The following is a 15,000-nucleotide window of genomic DNA, read 5'->3' as shown; positions in this document are numbered from 1 at the left end:
TGGTTAATGAGGTGCCCAGCCCGGCACTTAGTCTCTCTCCCCAGCAAGCTTACTTGGTCGGCCGACATTTGGATCCATTTTCGGGGCTTAATCGGGTCGAATACGGTCCCTTACGCAAGGGGAGCCGAAGCCCCGGCCTCTGCCAGGCGTCAGGCTGCCGTTTTTTAAGCCCGACCAAAAACCCGAAAATTGGTTAAAAATGGAAATAAATTTCCACCCAAAAAGGGTTAAAAGTCGGTTGGACGGCAGCCCTGGTCGGTCTCTGCAGACCTGGAGGCCCTAGACAGTAATCTGGAAAACAGACAAAGTCTCGAGAAACCACCTCCTACCATTCTCCAGGTACCCCGCCAATCCCCCCTGCCAGAAATGACAAGTGTCAAATCAGCGGGACGGATTTGACTTTTGTGACCGACCGCTGGAACTTTTTTCGGCTACAGGCAGTCAAATTTTTCTCCTTCCGGACTTCCAGTACAACTTTGAACGGCCATATCTCCGCACTCCCGCGTCGGAGCCAAGCCGTTTTTACACCGTTAGACGCGGCTTCCCGTGCCCGTTCGAATGCCGCCCTGCTCGGCGGAAAAGGAGAATTTTTTTATTTTTCGGCCGATTTCGGGAAAAAAAATTCCCGCTCTGAACTCGGATTTTTCGGCTTTAATCGTTTCGTATACGGTCCCTTACGCAAGGGAGCCGAAGCCCCGGCCTCTGCCGGGCGTCAGGCTGCCGTTTTTAAGCCCGACCAAAAACCCGAAAATTGGTTAAAAATGGAAATAAATTTCCACCCAAAAAGGGTTAAAAGTCGGTTGGACGGCAGCCCGGGTCGGTCTCTGCAGACCTGGAGGCCCTAGACAGTAATCTGGAAAACAGATAAAGTCTCGAAAAACCACCTCCTACCATTCTCCAGGTACCCCGCCAATCCCCCCTGCCAGAAATGACAAGTGTCAAATCAGCGGGACGGATTTGACTTTTGTGACCGACCGCTGGAACTTTTTTCGGCTACAGGCAGTCAAATTTTTCTCCTTCCGGACTTCCAGTACAACTTTGAACGGCCATATCTCCGCACTCCCGCGTCGGAGCCAAGCCGTTTTTACACCGTTAGACGCGGCTTCCCGTGCCCGTTCGAATGCCACCCTGCTCGGCGGAAAAGGAGACATTTTTTGTTTCCGGCCGTTTTCGGGAAAAAATTTTCCCGCTCTGAACTCCGATTTTACGCCTTTAATCGATTCGGAGACGGTCGCTTACGCAAGGGAGGCGAAGCCCGGGCCTCTGCCGGGCGTCAGCCTGCCGTATGTAAGCCCGTCCGAAGCATGAGTTCCCACTTTTGGTTATCCAGTTGTCAATTTTAAAATTTCAGTTCATCAGTTGCCTGCTTGGTTAATCATTTGTCGCTCTGACATTTGGTTAACCAGTTGTCGATGTTCGAAATTCAGTTAATGAGTTGCCTCTTTGAAATTTCAGTTAATGAGTTGGCCCTTTGGTTACTCATTTGTCCCTGTGTCTTTTGGTTACCCAGTTGTCGATGTTCGAAATTCAGTTAATGAGTTGCCTCCTTGGTTACTCATTTGTCGCTCTGGCTTTTGGTTAACCAGTTGTCGATGTTCAAAATTACAGTTAATGAGTTGCCTCTTTGAAATTTCAGTTAATGAGTTGGCCCTTTGGTTACTCATTTGTCCCTGTGTCTTTTGGTTAACCAGTTGTCGATGTTCGAAATTCAGTTAATGAGTTGCCTCCTTGGTTAATCATTTGTCGCTCTGACTCTTGGTTAACCAGTTGTCGATGTTCAAAATTTCAGTTAATGAGCTGCTCTTATGTTCTATGATTTCCTACCTTGACAACTCATTAACCAGTGTTTCAAACAATGCACCAGGCCATTTGACGACCCCAACTCGGTTCCACAAGCGGGAAAGCAGCACCCCAAGGCCCGGTAAGGGGGCCGAATACATTCCCATCGTGAATTCCGTCCCAAATGTGAATGACAAGTTTTCAGTTAATCAGTTGCCTGCTTGGTTACTCATTTGTCGCTCTGACATTTGGTTAACCAGTTGTCGATGTTCAAATTTCAGTTAATGAGTAGCCTCTTTGAAATTTCAGTTAATGAGTTGGCCCTTTGGTTACTCATTTGTCCCTGTGTCTTTTGGTTACCCAGTTGTCGATGTTCGAAATTCAGTTAATGAGTTGCCTCCTTGGTTAATCATTTGTCGCTCTGACTCTTGGTTAACCAGTTGTCGATGTTCGAAATTCAGTTACTGAGTTGCCTCCTTGGTTAATCATTTGTCGCTCTGGCTTTTGGTTAACCAGTTGTCGATGTTCAAAATTTCAGTTAATGAGTTGCCTCTTTGAAATTTCAGTTAATGAGTTGGCCCTTTGGTTACTCATTTGTCCCTGTGTCTTTTGGTTAACCAGTTGTCGATGTTCGAAATTCAGTTAATGAGTTGCCTCCTTGGTTAATCATTTGTCGCTCTGGCTTTTGGTTAACCAGTTGTCGATGTTCAAAATTTCAGTTAATGAGCTGCTCTTATGTTCTATGATTTCCTACCTTGACAACTCATTAACCAGTGTTTCAAACAATGCACCAGGCCATTTGACGACCCCAACTCGGTTCCACAAGCGGGAAAGCAGCACCCCAAGGCCCGGTAAGGGGGCCGAATACATTCCCATCGTGAATTCCGTCCCAAATGTGAATGACAAGTTTTCAGTTAATCAGTTGCCTGCTTGGTTACTCATTTGTCGCTCTGACATTTGGTTAACCAGTTGTCGATGTTCAAAATTTCAGTTAATGAGTTGCCTCTTTGAAATTTCAGTTAATGAGTTGGCCCTTTGGTTACTCATTTGTCCCTGTGTCTTTTGGTTACCCAGTTGTCGATGTTCGAAATTCAGTTAATGAGTTGCCTCCTTGGTTAATCATTTGTCGCTCTGACATTTGGTTAACCAGTTGTCGATGTTCGAAATTCAGTTACTGAGTTGCCTCCTTGGTTAATCATTTGTCGCTCTGGCTTTTGGTTAACCAGTTGTCGATGTTCAAAATTTCAGTTAATGAGTTGCCTCTTTGAAATTTCAGTTAATGAGTTGGCCCTTTGGTTACTCATTTGTCCCTGTGTCTTTTGGTTACCCAGTTGTCGATGTTCGAAATTCAGTTAATGAGTTGCCTCCTTGGTTAATCATTTGTCGCTCTGACATTTGGTTAACCAGTTGTCGATGTTCGAAATTCAGTTAATGAGTTGCCTCCTTGGTTAATCATTTGTCGCTCTGGCTTTTGGTTATCCAGTTGTCGATGTTCAAAATTTCAGTTAATGAGCTGCTCTTATGTTCTATGATTTCCGACCTTGACAACTCATTAACCAGTGTTTCAAACAATGCACCAGGCCATTTGACGACCCCAACTCGGTTCCACAAGCGGGAAAGCAGCACCCCAAGGCCCGGTAAGGGGGCCGAATACATTCCCATCGTGAATTCCGTCCCTAATGTGAATGACAAGTTTTCAGTTAATCAGTTGCCTGCTTGGTTACTCATTTGTCGCTCTGACATTTGGTTAACCAGTTGTCGATGTTCAAATTTCAGTTAATGAGTAGCCTCTTTGAAATTTCAGTTAATGAGTTGGCCCTTTGGTTACTCATTTGTCCCTGTGTCTTTTGGTTACCCAGTTGTCGATGTTCGAAATTCAGTTAATGAGTTGCCTCCTTGGTTAATCATTTGTCGCCCTGACTCTTGGTTTCCCAGTTGTCGATGTTCGAAATTCAGTTACTGAGTTGCCTCCTTGGTTAATCATTTGTCGCTCTGACATTTGGTTAACCAGTTGTCGATGTTCGAAATTCAGTTAATGAGTTGCCTCCTTGGTTAATCATTTGTCGCTCTGGCTTTTGGTTAACCAGTTGTCGATGTTCAAAATTTCAGTTAATGAGCTGCTCTTATGTTCTATGATTTCCGACCTTGACAACTCATTAACCAGTGTTTCAAACAATGCACCAGGCCATTTGACGACCCCAACTCGGTTCCACAAGCGGGAAAGCAGCACCCCAAGGCCCGGTAAGGGGGCCGAATACATTCCCATCGTGAATTCCGTCCCAAATGTGAATGACAAGTTTTCAGTTAATCAGTTGCCTGCTTGGTTACTCATTTGTCGCTCTGACATTTGGTTAACCAGTTGTCGATGTTCAAATTTCAGTTAATGAGTAGCCTCTTTGAAATTTCAGTTAATGAGTTGGCCCTTTGGTTACTCATTTGTCCCTGTGTCTTTTGGTTACCCAGTTGTCGATGTTCGAAATTCAGTTAATGAGTTGCCTCCTTGGTTAATCATTTGTCGCTCTGACTCTTGGTTAACCAGTTGTCGATGTTCGAAATTCAGTTACTGAGTTGCCTCCTTGGTTAATCATTTGTCGCTCTGACATTTGGTTAGCCAGTTTTCGATGTTCGAAATTCAGTTAATGAGTTGCCTCCTTGGTTAATCATTTGTCGCTCTGGCTTTTGGTTAACTAGTTGTCGATGTTCAAAATTTCAGTTAATGAGTTGCCTCTTTGAAATTTCAGTTAATGAGTTGGCCCTTTGGTTACTCATTTGTCCCTGTGTCTTTTGGTTAGCCAGTTGTCGATGTTCGAAATTCAGTTAATGAGTTGCCTCCTTGGTTAATCATTTGTCGCTCTGGCTTTTGGTTAACCAGTTGTCGATGTTCAAAATTTCAGTTAATGAGCTGCTCTTATGTTCTATGATTTCCGACCTTGACAACTCATTAACCAGTGTTTCAAACAATGCACCAGGCCATTTGACGACCCCAACTCGGTTCCACAAGCGGGAAAGCAGCACCCCAAGGCCCGGTAAGGGGGCCGAATACATTCCCATCGTGAATTCCGTCCCAAATGTGAATGACAAGTTTTCATTTAATCAGTTGCCTGCTTGGTTACTCATTTGTCGCTCTGACATTTGGTTAACCAGTTGTCGATGTTCAAAATTTCAGTTAATGAGTTGCCTCTTTGAAATTTCAGTTAATGAGTTGGCCCTTTGGTTACTCATTTGTCCCTGTGTCTTTTGGTTACCCAGTTGTCGATGTTCGAAATTCAGTTACTGAGTTGCCTCCTTGGTTAATCATTTGTCGCTCTGGCTTTTGGTTAACCAGTTGTCGATGTTCGAAATTCAGTTAATGAGTTGCCTCCTTGGTTAATCATTTGTCGCTCTGGCTTTTGGTTAACCAGTTGTCGATGTTCAAAATTTCAGTTAATGAGTTGCCTCTTTGAAATTTCAGTTAATGAGTTGGCCCTTTGGTTACTCATTTGTCCCTGTGTCTTTTGGTTAACCAGTTGTCGATGTTCGAAATTCAGTTAATGAGTTGCCTCCTTGGTTAATCATTTGTCGCTCTGACTCTTGGTTACCCAGTTGTCGATGTTCGAAATTCAGTTAATGAGTTGCCTCCTTGGTTAATCATTTGTCGCTCTGGCTTTTGGTTAACCAGTTGTCGATGTTCAAAATTTCAGTTAATGAGTTGCCTCTTTGAAATTTCAGTTAATGAGTTGGCCCTTTGGTTACTCATTTGTCCCTGTGTCTTTTGGTTAACCAGTTGTCGATGTTCGAAATTCAGTTAATGAGTTGCCTCCTTGGTTAATCATTTGTCGCTCTGGCTTTTGGTTAACCAGTTGTCGATGTTCAAAATTTCAGTTAATGAGCTGCTCTTATGTTCTATGATTTCCGACCTTGACAACTCATTAACCAGTGTTTCAAACAATGCACCAGGCCATTTGACGACCCCAACTCGGTTCCACAAGCGGGAAAGCAGCACCCCAAGGCCCGGTAAGGGGGCCGAATACATTCCCATCGTGAATTCCGTCCCAAATGTGAATGACAAGTTTTCAGTTAATCAGTTGCCTGCTTGGTTAATCATTTGTCGCTCTGACATTTGGTTACCCAGTTGTCGATGTTCAAATTTCAGTTAATGAGTAGCCTCTTTGAAATTTCAGTTAATGAGTTGGCCCTTTGGTTACTCATTTGTCCCTGTGTCTTTTGGTTACCCAGTTGTCGATGTTCGAAATTCAGTTAATGAGTTGCCTCCTTGGTTAATCATTTGTCGCTCTGACTCTTGGTTAACCAGTTGTCGATGTTCGAAATTCAGTTACTGAGTTGCCTCCTTGGTTAATCATTTGTCGCTCTGACATTTGGTTAGCCAGTTTTCGATGTTCGAAATTCAGTTAATGAGTTGCCTCCTTGGTTAATCATTTGTCGCTCTGGCTTTTGGTTAACTAGTTGTCGATGTTCAAAATTTCAGTTAATGAGTTGCCTCTTTGAAATTTCAGTTAATGAGTTGGCCCTTTGGTTACTCATTTGTCCCTGTGTCTTTTGGTTAGCCAGTTGTCGATGTTCGAAATTCAGTTAATGAGTTGCCTACTTGGTTAATCATTTGTCGCTCTGGCTTTTGGTTAACCAGTTGTCGATGTTCAAAATTTCAGTTAATGAGCTGCTCTTATGTTCTATGATTTCCGACCTTGACAACTCATTAACCAGTGTTTCAAACAATGCACCAGGCCATTTGACGACCCCAACTCGGTTCCACAAGCGGGAAAGCAGCACCCCAAGGCCCGGTAAGGGGGCCGAATACATTCCCATCGTGAATTCCGTCCCAAATGTGAATGACAAGTTTTCATTTAATCAGTTGCCTGCTTGGTTACTCATTTGTCGCTCTGACATTTGGTTAACCAGTTGTCGATGTTCAAAATTTCAGTTAATGAGTTGCCTCTTTGAAATTTCAGTTAATGAGTTGGCCCTTTGGTTACTCATTTGTCCCTGTGTCTTTTGGTTACCCAGTTGTCGATGTTCGAAATTCAGTTACTGAGTTGCCTCCTTGGTTAATCATTTGTCGCTCTGGCTTTTGGTTAACCAGTTGTCGATGTTCGAAATTCAGTTAATGAGTTGCCTCCTTGGTTAATCATTTGTCGCTCTGGCTTTTGGTTAACCAGTTGTCGATGTTCAAAATTTCAGTTAATGAGTTGCCTCTTTGAAATTTCAGTTAATGAGTTGGCCCTTTGGTTACTCATTTGTCCCTGTGTCTTTTGGTTAACCAGTTGTCGATGTTCGAAATTCAGTTAATGAGTTGCCTCCTTGGTTAATCATTTGTCGCTCTGACTCTTGGTTACCCAGTTGTCGATGTTCGAAATTCAGTTAATGAGTTGCCTCCTTGGTTAATCATTTGTCGCTCTGGCTTTTGGTTAACCAGTTGTCGATGTTCAAAATTTCAGTTAATGAGTTGCCTCTTTGAAATTTCAGTTAATGAGTTGGCCCTTTGGTTACTCATTTGTCCCTGTGTCTTTTGGTTAACCAGTTGTCGATGTTCGAAATTCAGTTAATGAGTTGCCTCCTTGGTTAATCATTTGTCGCTCTGGCTTTTGGTTAACCAGTTGTCGATGTTCAAAATTTCAGTTAATGAGCTGCTCTTATGTTCTATGATTTCCGACCTTGACAACTCATTAACCAGTGTTTCAAACAATGCACCAGGCCATTTGACGACCCCAACTCGGTTCCACAAGCGGGAAAGCAGCACCCCAAGGCCCGGTAAGGGGGCCGAATACATTCCCATCGTGAATTCCGTCCCAAATGTGAATGACAAGTTTTCAGTTAATCAGTTGCCTGCTTGGTTAATCATTTGTCGCTCTGACATTTGGTTACCCAGTTGTCGATGTTCAAATTTCAGTTAATGAGTAGCCTCTTTGAAATTTCAGTTAATGAGTTGGCCCTTTGGTTACTCATTTGTCCCTGTGTCTTTTGGTTACCCAGTTGTCGATGTTCGAAATTCAGTTAATGAGTTGCCTCCTTGGTTAATCATTTGTCGCTCTGACTCTTGGTTAACCAGTTGTCGATGTTCGAAATTCAGTTAATGAGTTGCCTCCTTGGTTAATCATTTGTCGCTCTGGCTTTTGGTTAACTAGTTGTCGATGTTCAAAATTTCAGTTAATGAGTTGCCTCTTTGAAATTTCAGTTAATGAGTTGGCCCTTTGGTTACTCATTTGTCCCTGTGTCTTTTGGTTAGCCAGTTGTCGATGTTCGAAATTCAGTTAATGAGTTGCCTCCTTGGTTAATCATTTGTCGCTCTGGCTTTTGGTTAACCAGTTGTCGATGTTCAAAATTTCAGTTAATGAGCTGCTCTTATGTTCTATGATTTCCGACCTTGACAACTCATTAACCAGTGTTTCAAACAATGCACCAGGCCATTTGACGACCCCAACTCGGTTCCACAAGCGGGAAAGCAGCACCCCAAGGCCCGGTAAGGGGGCCGAATACATTCCCATCGTGAATTCCGTCCCAAATGTGAATGACAAGTTTTCATTTAATCAGTTGCCTGCTTGGTTACTCATTTGTCGCTCTGACATTTGGTTAACCAGTTGTCGATGTTCAAAATTTCAGTTAATGAGTTGCCTCTTTGAAATTTCAGTTAATGAGTTGGCCCTTTGGTTACTCATTTGTCCCTGTGTCTTTTGGTTACCCAGTTGTCGATGTTCGAAATTCAGTTACTGAGTTGCCTCCTTGGTTAATCATTTGTCGCTCTGGCTTTTGGTTAACCAGTTGTCGATGTTCGAAATTCAGTTAATGAGTTGCCTCCTTGGTTAATCATTTGTCGCTCTGGCTTTTGGTTAACCAGTTGTCGATGTTCAAAATTTCAGTTAATGAGTTGCCTCTTTGAAATTTCAGTTAATGAGTTGGCCCTTTGGTTACTCATTTGTCCCTGTGTCTTTTGGTTAACCAGTTGTCGATGTTCGAAATTCAGTTAATGAGTTGCCTCCTTGGTTAATCATTTGTCGCTCTGACTCTTGGTTACCCAGTTGTCGATGTTCGAAATTCAGTTAATGAGTTGCCTCCTTGGTTAATCATTTGTCGCTCTGGCTTTTGGTTAACCAGTTGTCGATGTTCAAAATTTCAGTTAATGAGTTGCCTCTTTGAAATTTCAGTTAATGAGTTGGCCCTTTGGTTACTCATTTGTCCCTGTGTCTTTTGGTTAACCAGTTGTCGATGTTCGAAATTCAGTTAATGAGTTGCCTCCTTGGTTAATCATTTGTCGCTCTGGCTTTTGGTTAACCAGTTGTCGATGTTCAAAATTTCAGTTAATGAGCTGCTCTTATGTTCTATGATTTCCGACCTTGACAACTCATTAACCAGTGTTTCAAACAATGCACCAGGCCATTTGACGACCCCAACTCGGTTCCACAAGCGGGAAAGCAGCACCCCAAGGCCCGGTAAGGGGGCCGAATACATTCCCATCGTGAATTCCGTCCCAAATGTGAATGACAAGTTTTCAGTTAATCAGTTGCCTGCTTGGTTAATCATTTGTCGCTCTGACATTTGGTTACCCAGTTGTCGATGTTCAAATTTCAGTTAATGAGTAGCCTCTTTGAAATTTCAGTTAATGAGTTGGCCCTTTGGTTACTCATTTGTCCCTGTGTCTTTTGGTTACCCAGTTGTCGATGTTCGAAATTCAGTTAATGAGTTGCCTCCTTGGTTAATCATTTGTCGCTCTGACTCTTGGTTAACCAGTTGTCGATGTTCGAAATTCAGTTACTGAGTTGCCTCCTTGGTTAATCATTTGTCGCTCTGACATTTGGTTAGCCAGTTTTCGATGTTCGAAATTCAGTTAATGAGTTGCCTCCTTGGTTAATCATTTGTCGCTCTGGCTTTTGGTTAACTAGTTGTCGATGTTCAAAATTTCAGTTAATGAGTTGCCTCTTTGAAATTTCAGTTAATGAGTTGGCCCTTTGGTTACTCATTTGTCCCTGTGTCTTTTGGTTAGCCAGTTGTCGATGTTCGAAATTCAGTTAATGAGTTGCCTCCTTGGTTAATCATTTGTCGCTCTGGCTTTTGGTTAACCAGTTGTCGATGTTCAAAATTTCAGTTAATGAGCTGCTCTTATGTTCTATGATTTCCGACCTTGACAACTCATTAACCAGTGTTTCAAACAATGCACCAGGCCATTTGACGACCCCAACTCGGTTCCACAAGCGGGAAAGCAGCACCCCAAGGCCCGGTAAGGGGGCCGAATACATTCCCATCGTGAATTCCGTCCCAAATGTGAATGACAAGTTTTCATTTAATCAGTTGCCTGCTTGGTTACTCATTTGTCGCTCTGACATTTGGTTAACCAGTTGTCGATGTTCAAAATTTCAGTTAATGAGTTGCCTCTTTGAAATTTCAGTTAATGAGTTGGCCCTTTGGTTACTCATTTGTCCCTGTGTCTTTTGGTTACCCAGTTGTCGATGTTCGAAATTCAGTTACTGAGTTGCCTCCTTGGTTAATCATTTGTCGCTCTGGCTTTTGGTTAACCAGTTGTCGATGTTCGAAATTCAGTTAATGAGTTGCCTCCTTGGTTAATCATTTGTCGCTCTGGCTTTTGGTTAACCAGTTGTCGATGTTCAAAATTTCAGTTAATGAGTTGCCTCTTTGAAATTTCAGTTAATGAGTTGGCCCTTTGGTTACTCATTTGTCCCTGTGTCTTTTGGTTAACCAGTTGTCGATGTTCGAAATTCAGTTAATGAGTTGCCTCCTTGGTTAATCATTTGTCGCTCTGACTCTTGGTTACCCAGTTGTCGATGTTCGAAATTCAGTTAATGAGTTGCCTCCTTGGTTAATCATTTGTCGCTCTGGCTTTTGGTTAACCAGTTGTCGATGTTCAAAATTTCAGTTAATGAGTTGCCTCTTTGAAATTTCAGTTAATGAGTTGGCCCTTTGGTTACTCATTTGTCCCTGTGTCTTTTGGTTAACCAGTTGTCGATGTTCGAAATTCAGTTAATGAGTTGCCTCCTTGGTTAATCATTTGTCGCTCTGGCTTTTGGTTAACCAGTTGTCGATGTTCAAAATTTCAGTTAATGAGCTGCTCTTATGTTCTATGATTTCCGACCTTGACAACTCATTAACCAGTGTTTCAAACAATGCACCAGGCCATTTGACGACCCCAACTCGGTTCCACAAGCGGGAAAGCAGCACCCCAAGGCCCGGTAAGGGGGCCGAATACATTCCCATCGTGAATTCCGTCCCAAATGTGAATGACAAGTTTTCAGTTAATCAGTTGCCTGCTTGGTTAATCATTTGTCGCTCTGACATTTGGTTACCCAGTTGTCGATGTTCAAATTTCAGTTAATGAGTAGCCTCTTTGAAATTTCAGTTAATGAGTTGGCCCTTTGGTTACTCATTTGTCCCTGTGTCTTTTGGTTACCCAGTTGTCGATGTTCGAAATTCAGTTAATGAGTTGCCTCCTTGGTTAATCATTTGTCGCTCTGACTCTTGGTTAACCAGTTGTCGATGTTCGAAATTCAGTTAATGAGTTGCCTCCTTGGTTAATCATTTGTCGCTCTGACATTTGGTTAGCCAGTTGTCGATGTTCGAAATTCAGTTAATGAGTTGCCTCCTTGGTTAATCATTTGTCGCTCTGGCTTTTGGTTAACCAGTTGTCGATGTTCAAAATTTCAGTTAATGAGCTGCTCTTATGTTCTATGATTTCCGACCTTGACAACTCATTAACCAGTGTTTCAAACAATGCACCAGGCCATTTGACGACCCCAACTCGGTTCCACAAGCGGGAAAGCAGCACCCCCAAGCCCCGGTAAGGCGGCCGAATACATTCCCATCCTGAATTCCGTCCCAAATGTGAATGACAAGTTTTCAGTTAATCATTTGCCACCTTGGTTCATCATTTGCCACTCTGACTTTTGGTTTCCCAGTTGTCAGTTTTCACATTTCAGTTACTGAGTTGACTTTGTCTTTCTCACTCTGTGTATCTCTATCTTCTCTCTGTCTCTCTCAGTGTATGCGAGTGTCTGTGTGTGTTCCACTGCCGCCCGGCCAACCGGGTCCAAAGGCCCGCCACGTTACACACGAAAAACCCCGGTCTCGCTTCGGAGCGACGGGCACCCGGCTTCTCGGTGTCGGACCGACTCCGTTCAGATACCGCTGGATGCCCCTTGCCCCTGGCTTGCTCTGGCAGCCGGCGCGTGCAGGCCGCCCCCTGCCCCGCCGTCTCAGTGGTCGGAAAGCGGTCTCCAGCCAACGGCTGTACCTCGGCCGCGGAAAGAGGCAGCTACACAAGCGAGGCACTGCTCTGTGCGGCCCCGCCACCCCGTTCAGCTGCCGTTGTCCCCGACCGGATCGGACTTTCCTTCCCGAAGTTATCCCCGATAAGCTGCCGCTGACCGACGGCCCGTCAGCCGCTGCGGGACGGCGACACTTTCCCGAACTTGCCGGGGTCCAGGCCGATAATATAGTGTGCGCCAGCGTCGGGGCTTTCCAACGAGCCATCCCCGAACGAAATCGGACACGGGAGTCGGGAGCGACAGGCGTTCGACTGGTGCCGGGCAACCGGGTCCAAACGCCCGCCTTGTTAAACACACGTATACCCCAGGCTCGATTCGGAGCGACGGGCACCCGGCTTCCCGGTGTCGGACCGACTCCGTTCAGATACCGTTGGATGCCCCTTGCCCCTGGCTTGCTCTGGCAGCCGGCGCGTGCAGGCCGCCCCCCGCCCCGCCGTCTCAGTGGTCGGAAAGTGGTCTCCAGCCAACGGCTGTACCTCGGCCGGGGAAAGGGGCAGCTACACAAGCCAGGCACTGGTCTGTGCGGGCCCGCCACCCCGTTCGGCTGCCGTTGATCCGGACCGGATCGGACTTTCCCTCCCGAAGTTATGCCCGATAAGCTGCCGCTCACCGGCGGCCCGTCAGCCGCTGCGGGATGGCGACACTTTGCCGAACTTGCCGGGGTCCAGGCCGATAATATAGTGTGCGCCAGCGCCGGGGCTTTCCAACGAGCCCTCCCTGACCGAAATCGGACACGGGAGTCCAGAGCGATAGGCGTTCGACTGCCGGCCGGCCAAACACAGGCAATCCCCCGCCGTTGCGGACCCGCTCCAGGACAACCGGGTCCAAACGCCCGCCTCGTTACACGCACGAAAACACCGGGCTCGATTCGGAGCGACGGGCACCCGGCTTCCCGGTGTCGGACCGACTCCGTTCCGGTACCCTTGGATGCCCCTTGCCCCTGGCTTGCTAGGACAGCCGGCGCGTCAAGGTGGGCCCCCGCGGCTCCGGCTCAGCAGTCGGAAAGCGGTCTCCAGCCAACGGCTGTACCTCGGCCGGGGAAAGGGGCAGCTACACAAGCCCGCTACTGGTCTGTGCGGCCCCGCCACCCCGTTCAGTGGCAGTTGACCCCGACCGGATCGGACTTTCCTTCCCGAAGTTATCCCCGATAAGCTGCCGCTGACCGACGGGGCGGCAGCCGGTACGGGACTGCGACACTTTCCCGAACTTGCCGGGGTCCAGGCCGATAATATAGTGTGCGCCAGCGCCGGGGCTTTCCAATGAGCCCTCCCTGACCGAAATCGGACACGGGAGTCCGGAGCCAAAGGCGTTCGACTGCCGGCCGGCCAAACTCAGGCAACCTCCCGCCGTTGCGGACCCGCTCCCGGACAACCGGGTCCAAACGCCCGCCCTGTTACACGCACGAAAACACCGGGCTCGATTCGGAGCGACGGGCACCCGGCTTCCCGGTGTCGGACCGACTCCGTTCCGGTACCACTGGATGCCCCTTGCCCCTGGCTTGCTAGGACAGCCGGCGCGTCAAGGTGGGCCCCCGCGGCTCCGGCTCAGCAGTCGGAAAGCGGTCTCCAGCCAACGGCTGTACCTCGGCCGGGCCAAGCGGCAGCTGCACAAGCCCGCTACTGGTCTGTGCGGCCCCCCCACCCCGTTCAGTAGCAGTTCACCCCAACCGGATCGGACTTTCCGTCCCGAAGTTATCCCCGATAAGCTGCCGCTGACCGACGGGGCGGCAGCCGCTACGGGACTGCGACACTTTCCCGAACTTGCCGGGGTCCAGGCCGATAATATAGTGTGCGCCAGCGCCGGGGCTTTCCAACGAGCCCTCCCTGACCGAAATCGGACACGGGAGTCCGGAGCCAAAGGCGTTCGACTGCCGGCCGGCCAAACACAGGCAACCTCCCGCCGTTGCGGACCCGCTCCCGGACAACCGGGTCCAAACGCCCGCCCTGTTACACGCACGAAAACACCGGGCTCGATTCGGAGCGACGGGCACCCGGCTTCCCGGTGTCGGACCGACTCCGTTCCGGTACCACTGGATGCCCCTTGCCCCTGGCTTGCTAGTACAGCCGGCGCGTCAAGGTGGGCCCCCGCGGCTCCGGCTCAGCAGTCGGAAAGCGGTCTCCAGCCAACGGCTGTACCTCGGCCGGGCCAAGCGGCAGCTGCACAAGCCCGCTACTGGTCTGTGCGGCCCCCCCACCCCGTTCAGTCGCAGTTCACCCCAACCGGATCGGACTTTCCGTCCCGAAGTTATCCCCGATAAGCTGCCGCTGACCGACGGGGCGGCAGCCGCTACGGGACTGCGACACTTTCCCGAACTTGCCGGGGTCCAGGCCGATAATATAGTGTGCGCCAGCGCCGGGGCTTTCCAACGAGCCCTCCCTGACCGAAATCGGACACGGGAGTCCGGAGCGAAAGGCGTTCGACTGCCGGCCGGCCAAACCCAGGCAATCTCCCGCCGTTGCGGACCCGCTCCCGGACAACCGGGTCCAAACGCCCGCCCTGTTACACGCACGAAAACCCCGGGCTCGATTCGGAGCGACGGGCACCCGACTTCCCGGTGTCGGACCGACTCCCTTCTGGTACCACTGGATGCCCCTTGCCCCTGGCTTGCTCGGACAGCCGGCGCGTCAAGGTGGGTCCCCGCGGCACCGGCTCAGCAGTCGGAAAGCGGTCTCCAGCCAACGGCTGTACCTCGGCCGGGCCAAGAGGCAGCTACACAAGCCCGCTACTGGTCTGTGCGGCCCCGCCACCCCGTTCAGTCGCAGTTCACCCCGACCGGATCGGACTTTCCGTCCCGAAGTTATCCGCGATAAGCTGCCGCTGACCGACGGGGCGGCCGCCGGAACGGGACTGCGACACTTTCCCGAACTTGCCGGGGCCCAGGCCGATAATATAGTGTGCGCCAGCGTCGGGGCTTTCCAACCAGCCCTCCCTGACCGAAATCGGACACGGGAGTCCG

The sequence above is a fragment of the Somniosus microcephalus genome, unplaced genomic scaffold (genome assembly GCF_052327205.1).
Source record: "Somniosus microcephalus isolate GS21.2 unplaced genomic scaffold, FLI_Smic_1.0 scaffold302, whole genome shotgun sequence".
NCBI lineage: Eukaryota > Metazoa > Chordata > Chondrichthyes > Squaliformes > Somniosidae > Somniosus > Somniosus microcephalus.
This window is presented reverse-complemented; position numbering follows the sequence as displayed.